Genomic DNA, 21,711 nt, shown 5'->3' with positions numbered 1-21,711 from the left:
CGCCGAAAGGCCAGGAGAGATGGGACTAATTTCACCTCTGGGGGCAGCATGTTCCACAGGGCGGGAGCTACTGCAGAGAAGGCCCTCTTCCTGGACCCCGCCAGATGAAATTCTCTTACAGATGGGGTCCACAGCCCTGAAACCATGTTGTATTTCCTAGAAGAGTTCTGTTTACTTTCTTCCTGTTCCTTTCTCAGAGGCCTGCAGGACTTGATCGATAGCTGTGTGCATAGAAACAAGATAAGGTGGACATTCCAAGGATAGCTTCTCCAGAGGAAAGGCATTGTTTAATAACAGTCAAGGTGTTCTAGCAAGGATGGAAGGAAGTCCCTTATATGGAATGATATTAAGATAAAGTAAAGGAAGGAACTTCCTAATATGGAATGAGGTTAAGGTAGAGCATGGGTAACTGAGTAAGGGGTGGTATTCTAAAGGAGGAGTTGAATGGAATGTATATAATGCACTGTAAGAAGGGGGTCCTGCGCAGCCACCCACCTAACAGCTTGCTGTCCTTGCTTTTGCTCTTGGGTGAAGAATAAAGAACTTAATTTCATGCAACTGCCTGTTTCTTTGGTCCCGGCTCAGAAACAAACCTGATAAGGAAATAAAAAAAATTCCAACACAAGGAAGAAGTTAAATCAAACTGTAAAGTTTTCAGATGGCTGCCAATTATGAAGTGAAGGGGAATAGTGTGTTCAAAGATTGGGCTAGAATACAGAAGTCTTCAACTGCCTGAGCAGGCAAGGCAAACAGCTGTGCAATAGATTTGTCAATAAAATTGGCTATGGCTCCTGGATTCAGTAAAGCTGAAAGGTGTTATGCCTGAGCCAGTTTGAGAACATAGAAAGACACGCAAGATAAAATGTTGTCACATTGTGTGTCTGGGCGACCCTTACTTCTCTGATAGTCCCCTTCTTGAAAGTAAGGTATCCCTCATTTCCTGAACTTTCAGACTTGCAACTATGGGGCACTTACTAAAACATGGCCTTTGATTGCACAGGTACAATTCACAGCAGATTCTGAGTAGGTAAGTTAGCAGGGCAGGTAAGTGCAAAATATCCTGCAGTTTTACAAAAGACACAGCCCCAGTGTGTATCATTGTTGATTTCTACTGCTGACAAGAAGGGTCTGTTTACATCTAGCTGCATCCATTGCTATACATACTAAATAGCAATAATCCAGAGGGTCCAGAGAATTAAGGAGAGAAATGAGAGGGTATAGAAAGAGTGTACATATTCTTCTCTTTCCTGTCTAAAATGCATATCAGTTCTTCTAGCCTTCCATATATAATCATGAAGCACTGAAACAAATCATCCAAGGTATCTCATGTGCTAGCTCATCCTGCAATTAATTAGATAAGCCTTCTTCTTTCAATTGGTCAGTGAAGGCAAAAGCCTTCCAGTCCACATTTCTAGAATAAAGCTGAACATCCACTACATGTGCCTCTGCTCTGTATCAATGGGGCTGGAAAGATTCTCCTTGTTGCGACTGTGGTGCCAATATGCAAACTATTAAACATATCGTGCAAGACTGCCCACGACGTGCATTCCCTGGCTCCTTAGAAGATCTGCACGAAGCAACACCAGAAGTGATCGCCTGGATAGCTGAACTGGACATCCAGTTATGAGGCTACTGCTGTATTCCTGCAAAAATTTTGTATATCATTGTGTGGACTGTGTGTATATATTTGCCTTTTCTCTTGTCATGCACTCATTATACACTATATATATACTACATGTGGCTTACTTTGCCACAATCTTTCACAATTAACTGTGACTCTTCTGGCAGACTCATCAAAAGCTCTTCAGCTTCTGCATAAAATTGAGACAGTTATTCATAACACAGTCATTATTGTCTAAAACAGAAATTTCCCATTTGGCAGCTTCATTTATCTAGAGTCCAGGGATAAATCTCTCTCAAGCCCAATCTTGGAAAACTCTGCTGGTCTCAAGGAAATATATACTTCACACTGAGTGAAGCTTTAAATATTTCTGATGTCCCATCATACTTGTCTGGTAAAGAACCAGGAGAATAAAGTTGCATGCTCAGAGGAACTGGAATGGGTGGAAGTGTAGCAGTGCCAGCCACAGTTGGGTTTTTTGCCTGTCCCAATTGCTGCATCATCTAGGTAATCATCTGAGCAAATTGCATGTCAGTTTGGTTCTGATAAGATTCACCTAAGGCACTGGCAACCTATTCAGCTGTCAATGGCATTCCAATAGGATCAGTTGCCACAGCCTAGGTCTAAGAACTCAGAACAAGATTGCCTCTCTCACAGAGTAAAGAGTTGCCAGAATTGTCAGACTGTCTAAAACTGAAATGGATTCTTTTGTAAAATTTCTATCATTCTCAGTCTCTATAGCAGGTTTACTGAGAAGAAAGGGATGCAGTTACAAGAATTGTGGCAACTGAACTATTTCCCATCTTAAACCAATACATCACTAGGATGGAGCCTTCATTCTCATTTCAGCTTCTTTTTTATGAAGCGATAAACTGGCAGGTGATTTTTGACATAACAACCTCCTAAATCTTTATCAAGAGCCAGATCAGTGTAGCGGTTAAGGCAACGGGCTAGAAACTGGGAGACTGTGAGTTCTAGTCCCAACTTAGGCACAACGCCACAAACCACAAAGCCTTGGGACAGTCACTGTGCGTCAGCCCTAAGAAGAAAGCAAAGGCAAACCACTTTCAAAAATCCTGTAGCCAAGATGTACAGGAGCTAAGAAAGCAGCAGGGACTAGTCCAGTCAGTTGCCAGGAGTCAACATTGACTCAAAGCCCCCTCCCCCAAAAAAACACCTTTATCAGTCTGGGAAGTAACCATTAGAATGCTGTAGGTTTCCTTCCCAAATGCTTTGGAAGCTGGGGTAAAAAAAAAAAAAAAACTCCTTGAAGGAACCTTGAAAAAGTAGTCATTTTCCCAGCATGGTAAACATGAATTCTTCCCTTTCAAGTTTGTGGCTTAAAACAGTTAACTGGAATGCTTCCATCTCAATGAATGTATTCATGTATTCACATACATGGCTCAAAATAATAATAATAATAATAATAATAATAATAATAATAATAATAATAATAGATGTATATGCTGTCCGACTCCCAGCAATTCTCTTCTCACATTTAACATCTCTTGTACCTGATTTTTTTCTGCTCTGTTTTTGAGTATTTGTATGTAATGCAAACCAAAAGGGAAGTACAGGAGCAAAGAGAAACAATGAAGAATTATGAGGAACAAGTAAAATGAAAATAAAAATAGATGAGGAGCAACCCGGGCAGGTACACTAACACCTGAATACTTACTTTAGTCCTGCTGTAAAAAAAATGCTAAGGGGTTCAGTAAGAATCTATACCAGCAAATGCCACTTGTCACACCAGAGGGAAGGTCATTCTCTAAACTCTCCACTCAGTCATAGTTATAGTCATCAAGAATAACTTCTTAGCTTAAAACACAGTTGTAGCAAGGTCTGCAACATTTTATTGCCTGCAGCATGTCAATGAAGCAAAAGCCTTGTCTCAGATAGCAATGATATTTTCTAACTTCAGGAGTGTCTTTTATGACATATCTTTAAATTCACCATGGGGTTCAAACACAAATAGATACACACAAATTCACAATCCTGTTCACTTGGTGTGAGCAAGCTTTTTTCTTTCTTTCTTGGCTGTATTTACACAGGAAGCTAAATAAAACACAGCCAATATGTATTAGGTTTGAATATACATATCTGGGCTCACTTTACTCCTACTGTGCCTACATTCTTTTAGCAGGAAAGGATATCACTCCATATTTGAACTGTCAGGATAGGAAAATGAAGAAATAAATACACATTAACATATATTGTAGATTATGTAATTTGACAGTATCAACTCTGATCCTTGAAACTTTATGCTACAATACCTTCATTAATCTTCAAAGTGTTATAGGATTTTGTGGGGAGGCAAATAATATTCTACCCTTTTTAATGGTTCTGAAATGTATACTAGACAGAGCAAAGAACTGATGCAGCCTGATGACTCTGAAGGAGAAGGAGATAGACAACAGAAACCGGATTGTTGCCCTTCCCTTAGTGTGAAAGGAGACACTACATGGGTACAGTAAAGGACACTTTTTATGTTAGAAGGTGCTAGTATTAGTAGAGGAGGTTGGGTTTGAAGACTTTATTAGAATATATAATTATAGGTGATGGAGTTTTTAAATGTTAATAAAAGAACTCCAAGCAGCCAACAGCAATCTTGCAGAGTAGAAGCGTGAACCAAAAAATGAGAACTTGCACATCAAGCTTAATTATGTTCAGAAATAAATTCAGTCTTCACACAGCAGTTAGTTGAAGAAAAGTAGAGGTAGCTTACATTATTCAGCAGATTTGATATAGGTAGGTTCATGGTAGAAAGGCACTTCATCACTGGTTCTTGGACTTTCTATGTGGAGTAGAAAGTCTGTGTGCAAGTGACATGTTAGAGGATGAGGCCTGCATTATGCAGTCCTCCTGCCTGCATGTCTGCCCATGAGATAAAGATGGAGACTGTGAATCTCCCAGACTCAAGGAGGAGGAGGAAGAGGAAATCAGGTGACCCATGTGACTTCCCACAAGCACAGTAGAGACACGCCTACCAGACAAATGCTGTTATTATGCTCATGAGACAATGCTGAGTTGACCCCTGATAATTCCAAAAAGAGGCACTCGGTCAGACCATAGTAACATCACCCTATGTTATCAGATGTTAGATTCCACCTGTAAAGGTCACAGGATGATTTACATTGTTTCTTTATCATTCCTGTGTAACAATTCTGGGAGTACATTATCTATAATCCTGCTTAGTTCAGGGTCTTTTGCTTTCTTGTGGCCAGGACAAGTGATCACTATAGCTTTACATGCCAATTACAGATACTTAGCTGCATCTATCACCAAACGCCTTGGTTCCTCATTTAAAGTGGGCATTTTTCCCACAACAGTCTAGCTCCATCGCCAGGAATGGAAGGTCAAAAGTGGGGGGTGTCCGCCATGTTAGGCATGCCCCTGCCATTTTTAAAGGTTCATAGTCCCTGCCTGGGCCATTCTTCCTCTCTGATTAGAACTTATTTGGAGATACACGGTGGATGTTTGGTTGCAGGGAGCGGTTTGGCGAGTGCAGGAATGAGTCCAGAGACTTAGCAGTTGCGACTTTGAAAGGTGAGTTGCTGGTTTCTGCCAACTAACTTTGCAGGAGTGAGTTACAGACAGTGGAATGTCGAAACATCAGCTTGTGTGGGTATTAGTGCATAATAGGGAAAAAGGAAGTTTTTAAAAAAGAGGATGTCTGGGGGATTTCGGTTGCTATTGTTCATCTTAACCTGCTCCTCATTGGTTGTGGTGTGGTGTGCCCTTTGATATTTTGATTTTGATATATTTTATCTGTACACCAGGACCAGGCATCTCTTCCCCTCTGTAGCTGTCAGGCATGGAACTAGGGGAAATCCCCCCATGACTTCTGTGTCATGAAAAGCAATGTTGTGTGAGTGAATATAAGTGAGGAGCCCTGTCGTGGGTTCTTTTTTAAACCAATAACCAGATTGACCTAGATTCAATAGACACAAAGCACTGGAAACTTGGTAGTTGGTTGGGTTTTATATCTCCTTTCAGTGGATGGGAGGAAATTTTTATTTTACAAAAGGAAGGCTTACAGAGTTCAATCTGTCTTGTTTCATTTTCATTTTCTGCTTTCTATTTCTGTTCTGTCAAAGTCTTTACATTTTCTTCTATCTTTTCTCTTTGCTTGTTCCTGGCTGCTTGATTCTTCTCCTGAATCATTACTCCACCTGACGTAAATGGTTTGAAGAACTTTTACCTCATGTCAGTCTGAGGGAATAAGTGCCTCTCTCTCCCCAGTTTTCTCAGCTGCTGCCTTCTTTCCAGTTGCTCCTTCTCCTCAAGTCTATCCTTTAGTTTGCCTTTTGACTCTTGGGCGTTGGCTTTGTTCATTTGGCCTCTTTCTCTGTGGCCACAGAGCAACCAGGCAGCTGTCTTGTCCTCCCTCCTCTTGCCTCCTGCCCAACTCTTGTTTGATTGGCAGCTGGATCATCCTGAAGACAGGGTAGGGCCAAGAAGGGAGGGGGAGGAAGGAGCAGGTGCTTATAAACTGCTCAGGCAGTCTATCCACTTGTTTGCTTGTGCTCAAATAAACTGACCATGGCTGCCTGTCAGATTTCCCAGGCGGACTGACTACTGTGCATGCTCCAGCAGGCTGTATTTGTTGTCGCTTGAGTATGTGGTGTGTGGTGTGTGCATTGCGGACCATAGTGACTAAACAGGGGAAGCCTTGTAAGGGATTGTGTTGCAGGGAAAAGATAGATAGGAGAATGGACAGGAGATTCCTCATCTTTGTTGCAAGTTTCCACAAAGTGAGGATGTTTTGATCCAAGGGCCAGGCTCTAAAACACGGGCAGATTGGGCCACGTTGGGTGCTGCTCCCACCAATTCATCAGTGACAGGCCCTTTCTTTATCACCACCAAAGCCTTTTTCTTGGTTTTACTACAAAAGACTTAAACAATTAAGATTCCAGAATTATACTTGTGCAACTGCAATCTGATCTACCTTCAATACTTTGACCCAGTCCTTTAGAAACCTAGGATTAGAGTCTGATGTCAAACCCACATACAAACTTGCAAGGTTTCTCAACTATTCAGAATGCTGCCAGAGTTGCAGGGAGGCAGTAGAGAGAAGCTGTTGTAATGTCAGAGGCCAGCCTGTCACCTCTTTTGCTATCATGCAGGAAGCTCTTTGCTTAGGGTTTGTTGGTTTTCAAATACAGTGCAGGGGAAGTGAGAGAAGGTGGCAGACCAATGGGAAAGGGTATAATCCAGAAATACCCTGCTAAATTCCACTTCAAATACTGTATGTCAAACTATAATTATATGAATAATTCTGCTAAAGATTGGGGAGGAGTAGTGACCTTTTATTTACATGGAAATTTTAAAAACTGCACAGTTTTTTCCCCCTGAATTCATTCTCATTCTCTCTCTTTCTTTCTCCCAATGCTTCTTGATTCCAGAGTGCTAGGTGTAATTGAATAGCTCAGAAATCTTTAAACTGATTTTACTAACTTTAAGCTGCAGACCTCATGCCAGACCACTTGCATTTCTCCTATCCTCTGCTTTTGTTTTCTTTGTATCTCATTTCCCCAACATAGGCTTTTTCTTCATCAGGTGAGACTCTTTTCTCAGAAGGTTGCACACTTGTTTTAATTGGTCTTACTAGAAATATTAGTTATGATTTTTATTTCCTCATGAATTGACACAGCTATCTTTTTATTTAAAAGGAAATCTACCATATAGCAGAAGGTTGTATGGGGTCTTTTTACAAGACCTCTGTGTTATGAGAATACCTAAAAATATGATCTGTGAGAGAACAAAAAAACTGCCCTGATTAATTTAATATTGATGTTCGAAGACTGTATAGCTATAAATACTAGATACTGGGGATAGAAATGCTATTACCTTAATGCCCTAATGACAACATTCTCAGAAGTATCTAGTCTGTTGCTCCCAGAAACAGAACACTGGGCTATCATCATCATCATGATCATCATCACCATCATCATCATCTATAGTAATGTAATATTTATAAAAAATAAAAAATAAGTATTTGTATGCTTCTTGGATATAATCATTCTATTGTTGTGTCTTGAACTAGATGTTCCAGAAGCTTCACCTTAATATAACTTGCCTAAAATAAAGTTGTGTAAATGCTCATAAATCATAATCACAAGAGTCACTGTGCACGAGATGGGTAGAAGAGAAATTTAATTAATAAATAATCATCCCATTCTTCATATGTTTTTAATCATAATATAAAAATATACTAAGTTTCCTTTTCAACAGATAGGATATTTCACTTTTCAGTTGCTCCCAAAGTTTCTACACCTTTTTCTCAGCAGTACAGTCCTTCTCCAGGATTTTAAAAGGAGAGTTGATCTTTAAGAAATGCATGTGATATTAGTTTTCCGTTTTAAAATAATCACATTATTGCAGACATTTTAATAGCTGTAGAGGTTGCTATGTATTAACATGATTCATGGTCCTTGACAGCAGTGTCTCTGAGAATCCCACAGGAATGCAAAATACAAAACTCCACACACGTTCAGATTTTACTGCCTGCAGCTAAAAAAGGTGGGGGAAAAAAACCCTTAAAACTGTTGAAACCCGTCAACTTTAAAAGCATTAATAGATGGTCCTGAGGGATTAAATCTAAACCTTAATGTGTAAAAATCAAGTTAATAACCACAGAGATTAATATGGTTGCATTTGATTATTGTGATAATGCAAACAATTAGTACTGCTAAAGTGAGATATATTAGCCTCCTACTTGCCCAACACATCTGCAAAGTAGTAGAAATAAATGGGAGGGAAAAAAACTTAGGCTCTAAAAGAAGGGGGTTTGGTGTGTGTGTGTGTGTGTGTTTTGCTTTTTTATGGCTTTGTCTTATTCTCTCTACAGCTGAATAATTTTTTTAATTATAATCTTCAATGCCAATTTCTCAGGCTCCATTTTTTTTAAGAAAAAGTAAACCTATATAAAGTGCTTGTGATTAGAAAAGGGCCTGCATAGCTACTTTATATGTTACAGTTTCAGATGAAACTAAAAAATATGGTGGAAGTAGACCTTGGTTATCTTTGTGAGCTCTTGAATAATTGGAATTAGAAGTGTTTTCTCATAAAGTGACTTGAAAGTATCCATTTTAGAAATTGGATATTGACTTAATCCATTTTAGGATCTGAAGTAAGAATGCAAAATAACAGATGTATAGCTAGTGATGTGTACCTTTTTGTGAAGGAGCAGTGAGAAAAGGCGTGCTAAAACTAATATCCAGAATTACTTTGAAAGCCATTTATAGATTATGCTAATCATAATTTATCTACTTCAGTCATCTTGATAAGCTATTACTACTGTACATCAGAAAGCAAACGAAGGAATTGAAGTACACAAAGGAAAAGAAAGTTTCTGTGTTTAAGCCTAGCCCAAATGACTAACCCTTTGCAAAATCTGAACTGGGGCTGTGTTGTGTCTTTGTGAATATACAAGTGTGCAGATTTATTATTTAAGGAACACTTGGTCCCTTAGAACAGCAAGTGAGTAAGACCACAGCTGGGGCATCTAGGAAGAAAGAAGATAACTTATTTTCCATACACAATACTGCTGTATGCAAATGATTTATACATTTGCTAAACAAGTTTTTTGATGGAACACTCCTGACCTTCTGCATCAGGAGACCACCTGGGAAAGAGTGACTTGATTCTTCTGAGTCTCTGTGAGTTTTGCTGTATTTCACTAAGATGGTAACTTAATGGATACAGTCAGTAAGGGTTCAATTCAAAAGCCTTTTATACCTCTAAACTGCTTCACCATGATGGGGGTGGGCTATAAGGGAATAATTGTTTTGCATAAACTTATTTTTAAGTAGTTATACATAGTATTGCAACATCTATCTCACTGATTTGTATGGGAGATATTTAGACTTGAATGTATGCTTGAGAGTGCAATTTGGCCATGAGAAATACCTGACTGTGAATTTATTGGGACTTAAGTAAGTGTATACTGGACTTACTGCATTTATTATACTGAAATCCTTGGGATAAAATAATTCTTTATTTGACTAGTTTCTTTCTTGTCTGCTTGTTTGTCTGCACGCATATGCACAGATCTGTCTGTCTGTCTGTCTGTCTATCTATCTACCTATCTATCTCAATGACAATATTTATATATCTAGTTACATCTTACTTGTTTATGCCAAATTAAAAAAAGTTAACATGTTCTTAATAAAAATGAACTCAATTATAATTCTAAAAATACTATCAAGCCCCCAACATGAGCAAAAAAAAAAAATGAAGCATAAATAAATAAGAATAAATAACCATAAATGGAAACAAAAAATGCCTGCCAAAATGAAACAACCTTAAGGGTCCTCAAAAATGTGTTTGCAATGCCACCACAATAACTACTGTGTGGAAATTTATGCTCCTTTCTCTGGACTATACTTGATGAATCTGATGGAGAGGACTGTGCCCATGAAAGCTTATATAATAATAAATTGGCTGGTCTTTAAAATGTTGCAAGATATTTCCTTGTTTTTCCTGTCCTCCCTGAACTGAACAATGGAAGTGAAAAGGAGAAGTGGGTGTTGTAAGCATCCTGACACATAACTCTGGCGACCTCTTCCAGCACTTTCACACAGAGATAAGAGGAAATCCTGCACATCAGTGTCTCCATGGTAGAATAATGGTTCTCCAGTATCACCTTCTTGAATCTAACCTCCATGAACAACCAAAGCTTAACGTGCACAAAAGTATAGCATAAATAAAATACTAGTGATATGTCTGAAGTGCCAGGAACATGTTTTCGTCACTCATAATATAGTTTAGTGAGAGCTTTCTTCTTTACATTAGATGAACTTGTTATGTAAGCTGAGTTGTTTCATCCAAGCAAGCTTGCATTACACACATGAAATTATACAGCCATGCAACAGTTATAAACCTGAATAGCTGTTCACTGGTTGTAACCAAAGTTATATGAAATGCATATTTGGCAAAAGCATCTGCATGGAGAATATCTGTCAAAAGCTTCAGCTCTCTAACTTTGAAAAATCTCTTTGACAGTAACAATCAGCAGGTTTAATTCATTTAGCCTAATTGTGAGTTGTGTCTGTGTGTGCGGACACATACACATGTCCTACAAGAACGTAAAATATATCAAAACTAAGTGTGATATATAGTTCCTTTTTGTGCTGTGCCAACTATACACACAATTTATATGCTAGGCTTACTTAGGTGAGTTGTTTTTTATTTACCTAGTGTGAGGCCATAGGTAAAAAGGTAATCACTTCTGAGAAACCTAAGTTCAGTAACAATCCAATTGTCCCTTTATAAGAATTTTATTAGATTTAAGACAAAGATAAAAACTACAAAAAAGCAAAAAGCTACAAAAAGAAAAAGCTAAAAAAAAGAGTGAAAACACAAGAGAAAAATTCTTTTTAAATTACAAGAAGAGGTGACTTCCAACCTTTAACAGCAAGGATATACAACAAATTTTCTATAATCAATCCCTTACTCTATATTAAACCAAAATCACATTATTTCTATAAATCATTCCATTGGCACATTATAAAAATCACTAAATACAGTTGCTCTATCCCCTTATATTAAAAGAAAAAAAATGTGTATGTGTGTATACTGTATGTGTGTGTATACACACACACACACACACACACATACATACGTACAACTCCTAACCAACTTCCCCCCCAAAAGATAACATTTATTTAATTATTTCCTTCTTACTACTATTCTATACATTTCTGTCTATGGTAGATAGAAATGTATAGAATAGTAGTAGGAAGGAAATAATCAAACTAAATCAAACTAAATCAAACTGAAATCAAACTAAAAAGCATATAAATTGCCTGCCATTATAATTAATAATACAACAATTATAATAATCTTAATCATATTAAGCCTAAAAGCAAGCATTTATTATTATACCTTGTTAATCTTAATCCAAATCGGTAAAGATGAATTAAGTCAAGCAAGCCCCAGAAGCAATCCAGATAAATATTCTTAAGCCCTTACCCCACTTCAGAATAAACCAGAGCATCCCCACAATACACAGAGTTTTTTTCATAAATCAGACAGCCCAACTGCCCCCCTTAAGAACGTCGACTTCTCAACAAAAAGCCTCCCATACAATCCAATTGTCATCATATTTTGTGAACAGTGATATTTCTTCTTCTAGATACTGCATTTATGTTATCTTTTTTCTTAGCTACTTCAGGTTGTCTCTTGGGTTTGTGTAATTGTTTCACTGTCTTCTAAAATAAAAGTTTAGCTTGTGTTTGCCTTGAATGTATAGAATTAGAAGTAGGACTGAACCTGTCTCTTAGACTTGATCTGTTGCAATGCTTTAGCTCTGTTTTAGTTTAACTTAATTTAACCAGTGCTTCATCAAGTCTGTTTCATTTGTATATTAATAATGAAAAAGGAGAAATATATTGCTCAATTTTCTTAAGTTGAACAATATGTGTTATATACAGAATATAAAAAAAACTGAAATATGTTTCACACATTCTACACATTGTGAAAATCCCTGGTTTCCTGAGCCAAGATTTGTTAAATAAATTATAACTGGGTTAACATAAGCCACATACCACAGCAACAGCTGAGTTTGTATCTTACCCTCAATCAAGGGCAAACAGATCACATTGTAGCTTAGTATCATGCATGAACAAAGTTACCAAGTCAAGTCAAGCCCATCCAGCCCATTATTTTCAACACTAACTGGCAGGGGCTTCCTTAAGTTTTATGCTGGAGTTTTTCCAACCTTAATCTAGCACTATCATGGACAATCTGGACTCTTCCACAAGCAAAATAATTGTGCCACTGCTAACTTACAGCTGCTCCCAGGTATGCTATGCAAATCTAAGGCCTAACCTTAAGCTATGCACTTGGGTAGAAAGCTCAGTCAACGTAAGTAGAGGACATACAGATGATTTTAATTGCTCTATCTTATAGTTGCCTCTAAGAAACAAGATTGCTGCTAACATGTACAGTGTCTCTTTAGTCAAACTTGTGGCAATTTAAACAGTGCTTGGCAGCTCAGCCTTATCCATCTAATAAAATACCATATTATCATTCTGTCGTATAGACAAGCTAATAAAATAGCTGCGTCTCCAAAAATGTAAACTATGGCTATTAATTTAGTTCTGCTGAAGACATTAGGATTGTATGCCTTCTACACCTTTATTGTTCCCTGGATTATGAAGATGATACCAGACTTTCAGACAAAGAGTAGTTTAATTACGTTGCAGCTTCCTGAAAACATCCACTATAAATGGCACATTGCAATATAACTAGATAATCATGACTCTTTAAAGAGGAATCTAAAATCAAGCGTGCCTGAAGGGGGATTTGTGAACACAATTATGTCTGCCATAACATTGCCAGGTCAGTGGGTGGTGAAAGATGCACCCATTCTTCTTGGAGCAGGAGGGTTTCCTGCTGCTTCCCACCCCCTCCCAGTGGTGACCTAGAAGGAGGTTAATGATTCCAAAGAATGACTTTTCCCTTAGGGAAAATTTAGTCTTCTGACCTTTTTTCCCCCCCTCTATCTATCTATTCCTTTCAAGTCACAAGCTCCCATTCATTTAGCTTACATCAAGCTGTTTTATTTTCTTCAAAAACATGGATAAAGTGATTATTTTTGCTTTCATTTAACCCTCAAACTAGATGCTTTTCTAAATGTATTAGTAGCTCAGCATATAGCATCAGTTTCAGCTTTAGTACTTGCCTTAATAATGTGAATGCCAGCCTTCAAAATGTCTTTGACAGCTGACGACTTTTAAAAAGGCAAATCTTTGTACACTTTTGCAAAGCTGCCATAGAGATTTGGGGATGGGAAGTGGGAGTGACAAGAAAAAAGGTATTTTTGTTTATTTTTGAAAATTCTTTTGCACAGAACCTTGTAAAATGGCATTTTAAGCTGTTATTGTGACTTTCTGAGTGATATTTACGAAAAATTATCCAGTTAGATTGAAGGCCGGTTGCTTTGTTTGAACTCTGCAGACATTAGTAGTTCTAAGTCATTGTCAAAATAGAATGAAACAAAAATGTAACTACTCATTATTCTCAGGGGTTAGATCTATTGGTACAAACAGTTCTTGAGGGTAAGTGGAAACAGAACTTGTCTTGTGCTTTGAGCTGTCAACTTCCTTTGGCACTTCAACACAACTTTTTTTTCTCTCTTTTCCCTCATGATTGTCCACAGCATATTTATAGTGAGACTCCAAGAGGTGGAGAAACTAGTTCAACTCCGAAAGAAAAACATATAGTTGTCGAAAACAAGAGCCCTTTAAAAAACAACAGCCATGCTGCAGCAAACTAGTTGTCCATCTTGTCTTGTATATTTCTGTTTCGGATTGTGTTGGTGCCTGAGGCTTTTGGGACTGGTATAAATGTCACATAATGCACCTAATTGCAACAGTCTGTCACTGAGGAAATCTTCTCTGCAACCTCACTTGGTAATCAGCTTATGCCCTGAAGTGTGAGAATAGAATTGCCCTTACTTTGTTTTTATACCAATTACTTGTGCAGATGCTTAAAGTTGTCCAAAACTCTGGGAGAATTGAGTACTCCTATCCCTGTGAAAATCTTAGCAAAGCAATATGTTGAAGAATACTTGCAAAGATGCTCAGGAGTACATTTTGGGGTTTTAATTTGGTTGTCTCAAAGGAGGGTATTTCTACTGGGTGAGCAAAATGCATAGGTTATGGTTTCAAAGTCTTTAAATGGTAATACGCCCTGTCCATTTTTGCCAAATTCATAGTTCATATTCCTAAGCACTTAGTCCAGAGTTATTATAAGCCTATGTTATCTGGAGACCCTCATGAGAAAAAGATAGAGGCTGAAAAAGGGCTGTCATATGCAAGAATTTGCTTTTGATTTATATTCTCTAAATCTGTAATATTAACAAGGGCAAGCCTGTCCAACCCAGTTCATGGTCAGACTTTCACAGCTTGGAAGGTAAGGAGTAACTCATTTCAATTGGCCCTTGATTCTGAAGAACTCTCTGATAAACAGGAGCATGGGCTTGGGGAAAGCTAGCAAGGGAAAGATATGAACATCTAAAGATATCTATAATGTTTTATCTGTGCAGGACAAACTTTGCAGAAAATGTTGGTCATTCTGAGAAGATGAACCCTGATAAATATTATACATACACTATATCTCTGATTGGGGTAAAATGCTAGAAAGCTAGCTCAGACAACTTCCACGGCATTCCTGGCACAACTTACTATGCCTTTCCAAGCCGTTCTCAATCTTTTAGTGATATTCTCTAATATATTAACTTTCTTGTTTTCTCTTTTCTCCTCTCATACATGTGTATATTCTCCTATTAATAAGACCAACATCAGATGAGAGGGAAGGAAGAATATATTCACTCCAATAATATAATATTCACAATTATTTCTAGAGTTAAAAAACATAAGCTAATAACAATTTGTAGGTAGTAAAAACATATGAGAGAGGTGGACACTAAAAAAATAAAGTAGTATAATTGAAAAAAAATTGTCTTTAAGCAAAATAAGTGGGGTGTGTATGTATGTGTGTGTGTGTGTGTATAATAAAATAAAGAGTGAAAGAAAGAAAGAAAATTGCAAAGGAAAAGTAAAGAATGGAAAATTGGATAAACAAATTAACTGAAGGATGATCAAGTAGGGATTGTTCATAAGAGTATACTACCCTACACACAACCGTATAAAAAGAGTATCTTGACAAAAATGAACTATGATTAGCAATTAATATATGTTAGTCTCTCTCTCAAACTTCCACAATCTTATTATCTGTTGAATTTGCTGGCAGACTGATTGGGCATTGAATCCAATATAACCCCTCCCTCATGGAGGCTTTATATGAAGAAATGCTTGCTAACAGGTTCTAGTTTAATTTCACCCCTCTTTTTCCTTTCTAGTACATCTGCATTATATACAGAAGTAGAGTGCCACTGAGCATTTTGAATTAGTGACAGAGTGAGTTAAAAATATCCTGCATCAGCATGATCTGAACTGAGTTGAGCTGGAGCTAATATATACTAATTTTAATGTATGGCATAAACCAAAGATGCTTCCCGTAGAACAGACCTGAGTTCAATGTTTTTTATTCCTAGTTGTTTATGGGGCTGAAACATTACAAAATAAGTTGAGAACTGCTTACTCAAAAGTAAACTTAGTTACTGTCATTTCTCAAGAAAGAAGGGCTATCTGGATGAAACGCTGGAGTAGGCTACAAAGTTACATCAAAGCTGCTGATGGTAATAGTAGGGTTAGCACTTAGAAGGCAACGGAGAGATTGGCCCATAGCCACAGCCCTGAAGACACTGCTGTACAGTATATTGCCTGGGGAACTACATGAAAAAGGCTTAGTACAATATATTTATTTCTTAGCAATTTCATGGGATTAAAGAAAAGTCCTTGTCAGAATATTCTGAATGTTCATCAAGTAAAAGAAATGAAAAGGGAAAAGTGGATTTCTTAGGGTGGCTTCTAAAATAAGTAAAGACTTTTCTTCTAGGCTCCTGGTTAACTGAACCTCATGCAGATTGGGCCAGGGCAACATTTGAAATATATGTCTAATTTGGGAGGAAGCACAGTATGCCAGTTTTTCCCAATCTGGTGTTCTCCAGATGTGTTGCACTTCAACTCCCATAATTCCTAGCCAGAGCCCAATACATCTGGAGGCACCAAGCTGAGAAAATCTGTAATCAGTCATTCCACATGGTATCATTCATTCTCCATGTATTTTCTATTCTGGTTTTCAGTAACAACCATTTATTTTCTATAAAAAAAACATTTATTTTGATGGCTGAAATAACCATCAAAAATGGTAAATGATAACCACTCTAAAATAAAATTGCAACTGAGTTATAAAATGAACAGTATCAGCATCTTGGTGATTATATTTGCTGCTTCTCTAAAGGTAATAGGTTTACATACGCAGGGTTAGAGACTTTTTCAAAATTTGAAAAGCTGGAAAAGTTCTATTGGCTGGACTCCTGCGTAGCTCTCCTTTGGAAGGAAGGGCTTGTAATCAAAACAAAAATGAAGTATGTTTCCTCTGACATGAATCTTCTACACATTGTAAAACAAAGAATATAATATGTGCATACTGGATCTGCCCAAATAATACACCTAAAGTATGGTAACTTTGGGGAAGAAAAACCTAGAAAGCAATGACCCTATGCATTTATTTTCTTTTGGTCAGAGTGCCATAATATTCTGTGTATGGCCTGATAAGAGATAGACAGGCAATGTGCATAAGTATGTGTGCATGTATCTGCTACTAGATCCAGGCAGAGAGAAATGGCTTCATGAGATTTTGGTGCTCTTATCTTAGTTCTTGTGATTTGGGTCAAGACTGTCCATATCACATGAAATTATGAAGAATGCCATTTTATTTGTTTTTAATTTGGTATCCATATTACTGACTACCTGTAATAGTATTCAGGATTACTAATGATCCACAGACAACAGGTTAGGAACATTCCAGATGTTACATTTTAAATTACCAATATTTCATTTGTTTTTTCAGTTTTCTTACATTATATTAACTTTTTTAAAATTAATATAAGTGATCTAATTTCTATCCTGCAAAGTCCAGATATTTCTGAGGTAGCATTTACTGTTTTGCAGCAGCCACTTTACATCTGTTCAGCTTTAGTAGTGACAGACATCTGGATGACAAGGGAGATTTCACATGTGAAACATTTTTCATATGTGGCTCATACTTCTGGAACCAGACTGTCACACAGAAATAATCACATCAAGACAAGCAAATAACAGTAACATGGCAGCCCATCAATAGTAAGCAAATAAAATCCATCTAGCAGAAGCCCAATTAAGTAATACATTCTTTACTATCTTGCAAAATACTAGCAGAACATGGTTCTAGAGCCAGGGTATTCCAAAGCTTGGAGTCACTATGGCAAAGGACAATCTTCAGGCCTACAAGTCTCTGATGCAGGATTGATCACTAAGCCTCCCCTCCATATATACATGCACTTTGCTGGGCAAATTCCACTTGAAGGAGGTGGTCTGGGAAACTATCTAAATGGTCTTAACATACTTTGGAAGAATTCACAAATGCCTTTGTTGCATCTGTGCCACAGGGTTAGATTGCTTTTATAGCCTCAAGTCATGTAATTAATATTTATGCCTCAGTTTTTCATTTGTAAAAGCATACATGTTAACTACTCTCATAAAGAAACATGGAGTTTGATTAATATTTAAAGAAGATAGTAGGCACATATTTATACTGTCAGTGCATTGGCATTTTTTAATTACTTATGTTCTTATGTTGTCTCAGGAACTGGTTCCTTTGATTTTCATGGAACATACTAGTAGATGTGCTTTTTCTTTCTTTCATGGTAGTTTACCACTGTATATATTTAATTGAAACCTATACTCAATGTGGCTGAAACTCATGTATAGGACTGTAAATGTAGATTTGGGAGAAACCTTATAGGACATGTCTGGGGTTTGGCTATGTTACATTATTTTGTCATCTATCTATCTGTCTTTTATCACAAGCTCTTCAAAAATTAAGTCATTTTCATGCATGTTGAATCATTAACTTAAGAGATTAGCCAAAAGTGTATAGACTTGCAGATTTTTTCAGATGTTTATTTTATTTCTTTTCTCAGGAAATCTTTGATACGAAAATGTGAACTACCAGCTTAAATTCCCAGGATCATCATTAACACCTTTTAAAGAGATGGGTATAACCTTGGCCATTCTCCAGGTTGCTAGTAGAGTCTTTTCAATGATAAATTACATATTTTTGTTAGCAGCTCAGTTCTACTGGTTGTTAGTTCCTTTAGAACTCTCCAGTGAATACCATCTGGTCCTTGCTGATTGATTGCAATTTAATTTCTTTAGTTGCTTATAATTTTTTAAAATATTTGATTTTTTTCATGAGAGCCTGATTTTCAGCACCCAGTTCCATACTTTATAAAGAGAAAACACTTAGAAAGAATAAAACTTGACCATATGGGTCCTTTTCTTCAATGAAAAATACCTTTTAAGTCACTAACACAAAGTAATCAGAAAAAAGAATGCACCTTCCCAACTCTTTATATCCTATGTGTTTTTTTTTGAAAAAAAAATTGTCAAAAGTGACTGTTTTATTTATTTGATTTCTACTGCCACCCATTTCAACAGGTGACTGTTTATCTACTTTTGAAATGATACCAGTCAACATGCATGATTTTCTGTTCTGTGAAGAGTAGTTACAGTAATGCAGTTTCTCATATGCTTATTAATGGAGTTCACAAAACCCAATACAAAACAGGTAACATTTGTAATTCTATATAAAATTATGTGCTTTTAATCATGGATTGACAACAAGATAAAGGGAGAAATCCACAGAAAGTAGGGAATACACAGTGAAAATAACAAAAGGGAAGACAAAGAAACAAGGCAAAGAAAATGAAGCAGGATGAAACAGAAAAATAACATTTTCCCCCTATCAGTTTATAATGGTATCTATTTATTAGTTCCACCTTCCTTTTTTGTACTTCCTTGATCATTGTTCTCTTTGTGTGCTTTAGACTGTCAGCTTCTCAGCAAAGTTCCAGACATGCCAATAATACAGAAACTTGGGCTTTTAACACAATCTTGTTCAAATCAAATGTTACTATTAGGTTGAAACAGCCGCAGGACCTACCCCAGCAAGCCTGACCTTACAACCTACAACCAGACCAGCCAGGTTTATAGTGTCTTGAGGTCAGGTCTCCTATTTCACATGACTTCAGGGGTTTTAAAACCACACTGTGTTGAGGAAAATCTCAGTGCATTTCGCGATTAGTAAACTTTGCACTCCTGCTGTCTGTGAAGACATAGCAACTTGATTCTCATGAATTGTGGTGGCATGCCGGCAAAATTCATAAAAGATAAGTGAGATTAGAAAAAAGAAAATAGCCTGAAACGTACTAACCTGTACTGAGAGCAGTGGGTTATTTTTTCCCCCAGTGGTTTGGACCTCAGGATTGCGATTTTGTCACAGTGATTTGAAATTTCTCAAGGGGATTGATGTTTTGCTATGGACATTTTAAACTGTGGATTAATTTTGGTTGATATTGAATATTTCCAAATTCTTTGGAGGCTACATATCATTTACAAACCCTACTAATTCTGTTACATCCATACTTCTGTAGTGCAAAAATATAAATATGTGAAAATTTTAAAACACAACTAACGAAAACCTCAACATGATGTGCATTTATATGATTTGTTGCTTCACTAGTCCTTCCATCCTAGTTTTATCTCACATTAAAATTAAGAAAGGAAAAAAGTGAATGACATATGACAGCATATAAATCATGCATTAAGAGCAAGAGTAATATATTATTTCAAGTGTTTTTACTTTTTATACGGTTGTAGGATTGGACGGGAAGCATTTCCTTTTAGAAAATTATCCAGGTCATGTATAGATATAGCCTGAAGCTTATGAGAAAGCTTTATGTTTTGCTCTTCTTTAGTTTTTGTTGTGCATTTAAAGAAACAGATTAAATTTTGATGAATGCTTGGCTTCCTGAATTGAGATTTATTCCTGGAGGGGTAGGAAACATTTAGAAAACTGGGGAGATACTCACTTAATGCAGTTGTCTCCTTTTACTACATTTCCTACCCTAGCTTAAACCTATAAAGGAGCTGTGCAAAGTAGTAGAGTATATTTAGACAGAATCACTTACATTTGCATGTAACTGAAAAACAGCTCTTCAAACTTTTAATGCAATTTCAGCAAAGAAATTAGGCCATATGAAAAAAAAACCCTGCAATATTTATCCTGTAATGTTATCCATACATGTAAAACAGTATGAGAGCTTCAGAATGTGAACATTTTTTTTTTACTTTGAGAACGGGGTCAATATTTTTCTAGTCTGCATAAGCTCTCCTAATGATGTGCTTCCCTGTCAAAATTCACCTTAGAAATTGCTTCCTAATTTACTTTTTGTTTCTAAAGGAATATCAATCCAGAGTTTATCACATTTAAATAATCTGGGGCAAACAATACTTGCTCCTCAGTGGTTAAGCAACAGTTGTGCTTTAAAATAATAAGCATACCATTTCTACTGGATATGTATATCTATTGCATTTTAGCTTCTTAATTAAAAGAAAACTGATTTTGCAAGTGTGAATCAAGAGTTCTCTAATTCCTGGTACAAATGAAACTGAAGAAATCTATGCAAAATGTTGATTTAATAAAATGTGTTTAAAAAAAATACATATGCATGTATGAATGTTCATGTTTGCTTCAGTAAAGGAAGGAGAAAGCAAAGAATGTGTTTCTAATACCAGAGAAAGATAATACCAGCTGATGTTAAAAATAGTTAATGAAAAGAGGTGCATAATTATGTATTTTAGTTGCATATGAAATGCTCTGGTCCTGCCACTGTTTTGTATTAAATACAGCAATCATAATTTGCTGACTAGTTGGACCTTTTTAGTTGAAAAATGTAAGAAGTTTGTTTCCTTCGTGCAGAAAAGGAGGTGTAGATTTTATCATCCCTTTTGCTTGGGAGTACCTTTAGTTGCTACAGATGCTTCCTGTCATATAGAAACACAATCACTATGTGAAAGCCTGAATTCCCATCTTGCTACCTAAACAGCATTGACCTGGACTAAAATCTGATCCGGTGGAAATTATTTTTGTGATATAGACAGAGTTCTTCAAAAACTTACCTACTGTGATTGATAGGGCTATGTCCCACATTGCATCTGAATACCTACCTACTTGCGCAGTACATAACTGCACACAGTGTAGTTCATAAATCAGAAGGTCTCCCCGCCCCCCCGGTTCTCTGGAGGTATCTGGGGGACTGAAATTACAACTGTAACAACACACAAATCAAGGCAAAAACACCTACAGTATTTCAATTTTTAAATGGACAAAGCTGTGAAATGTAAGCATATATGAAAAATGGGAAAGTCTTTTTAATATTAGTATACTTTCACCTGAGTTTACTGTGCAATTCAGTATAAGAAAAGAAGCATTCTGTCACTGAAAATATTTTGCTGGAATTATGATAGCCTAGTTTTTCCTCTTATCAGTGGGTTGTTCGAAGTTGGTTGGGTGTGTCAGAACAGAAAAAGAAATTATTTTTCTTCTTTTCATAGAGTTAATCATGCTGCTTA

This window comes from Candoia aspera, chromosome 3, assembly GCF_035149785.1.
Source record: "Candoia aspera isolate rCanAsp1 chromosome 3, rCanAsp1.hap2, whole genome shotgun sequence".
NCBI classification, from domain to species: Eukaryota; Metazoa; Chordata; class Lepidosauria; order Squamata; family Boidae; genus Candoia; species Candoia aspera.
This window is presented reverse-complemented; position numbering follows the sequence as displayed.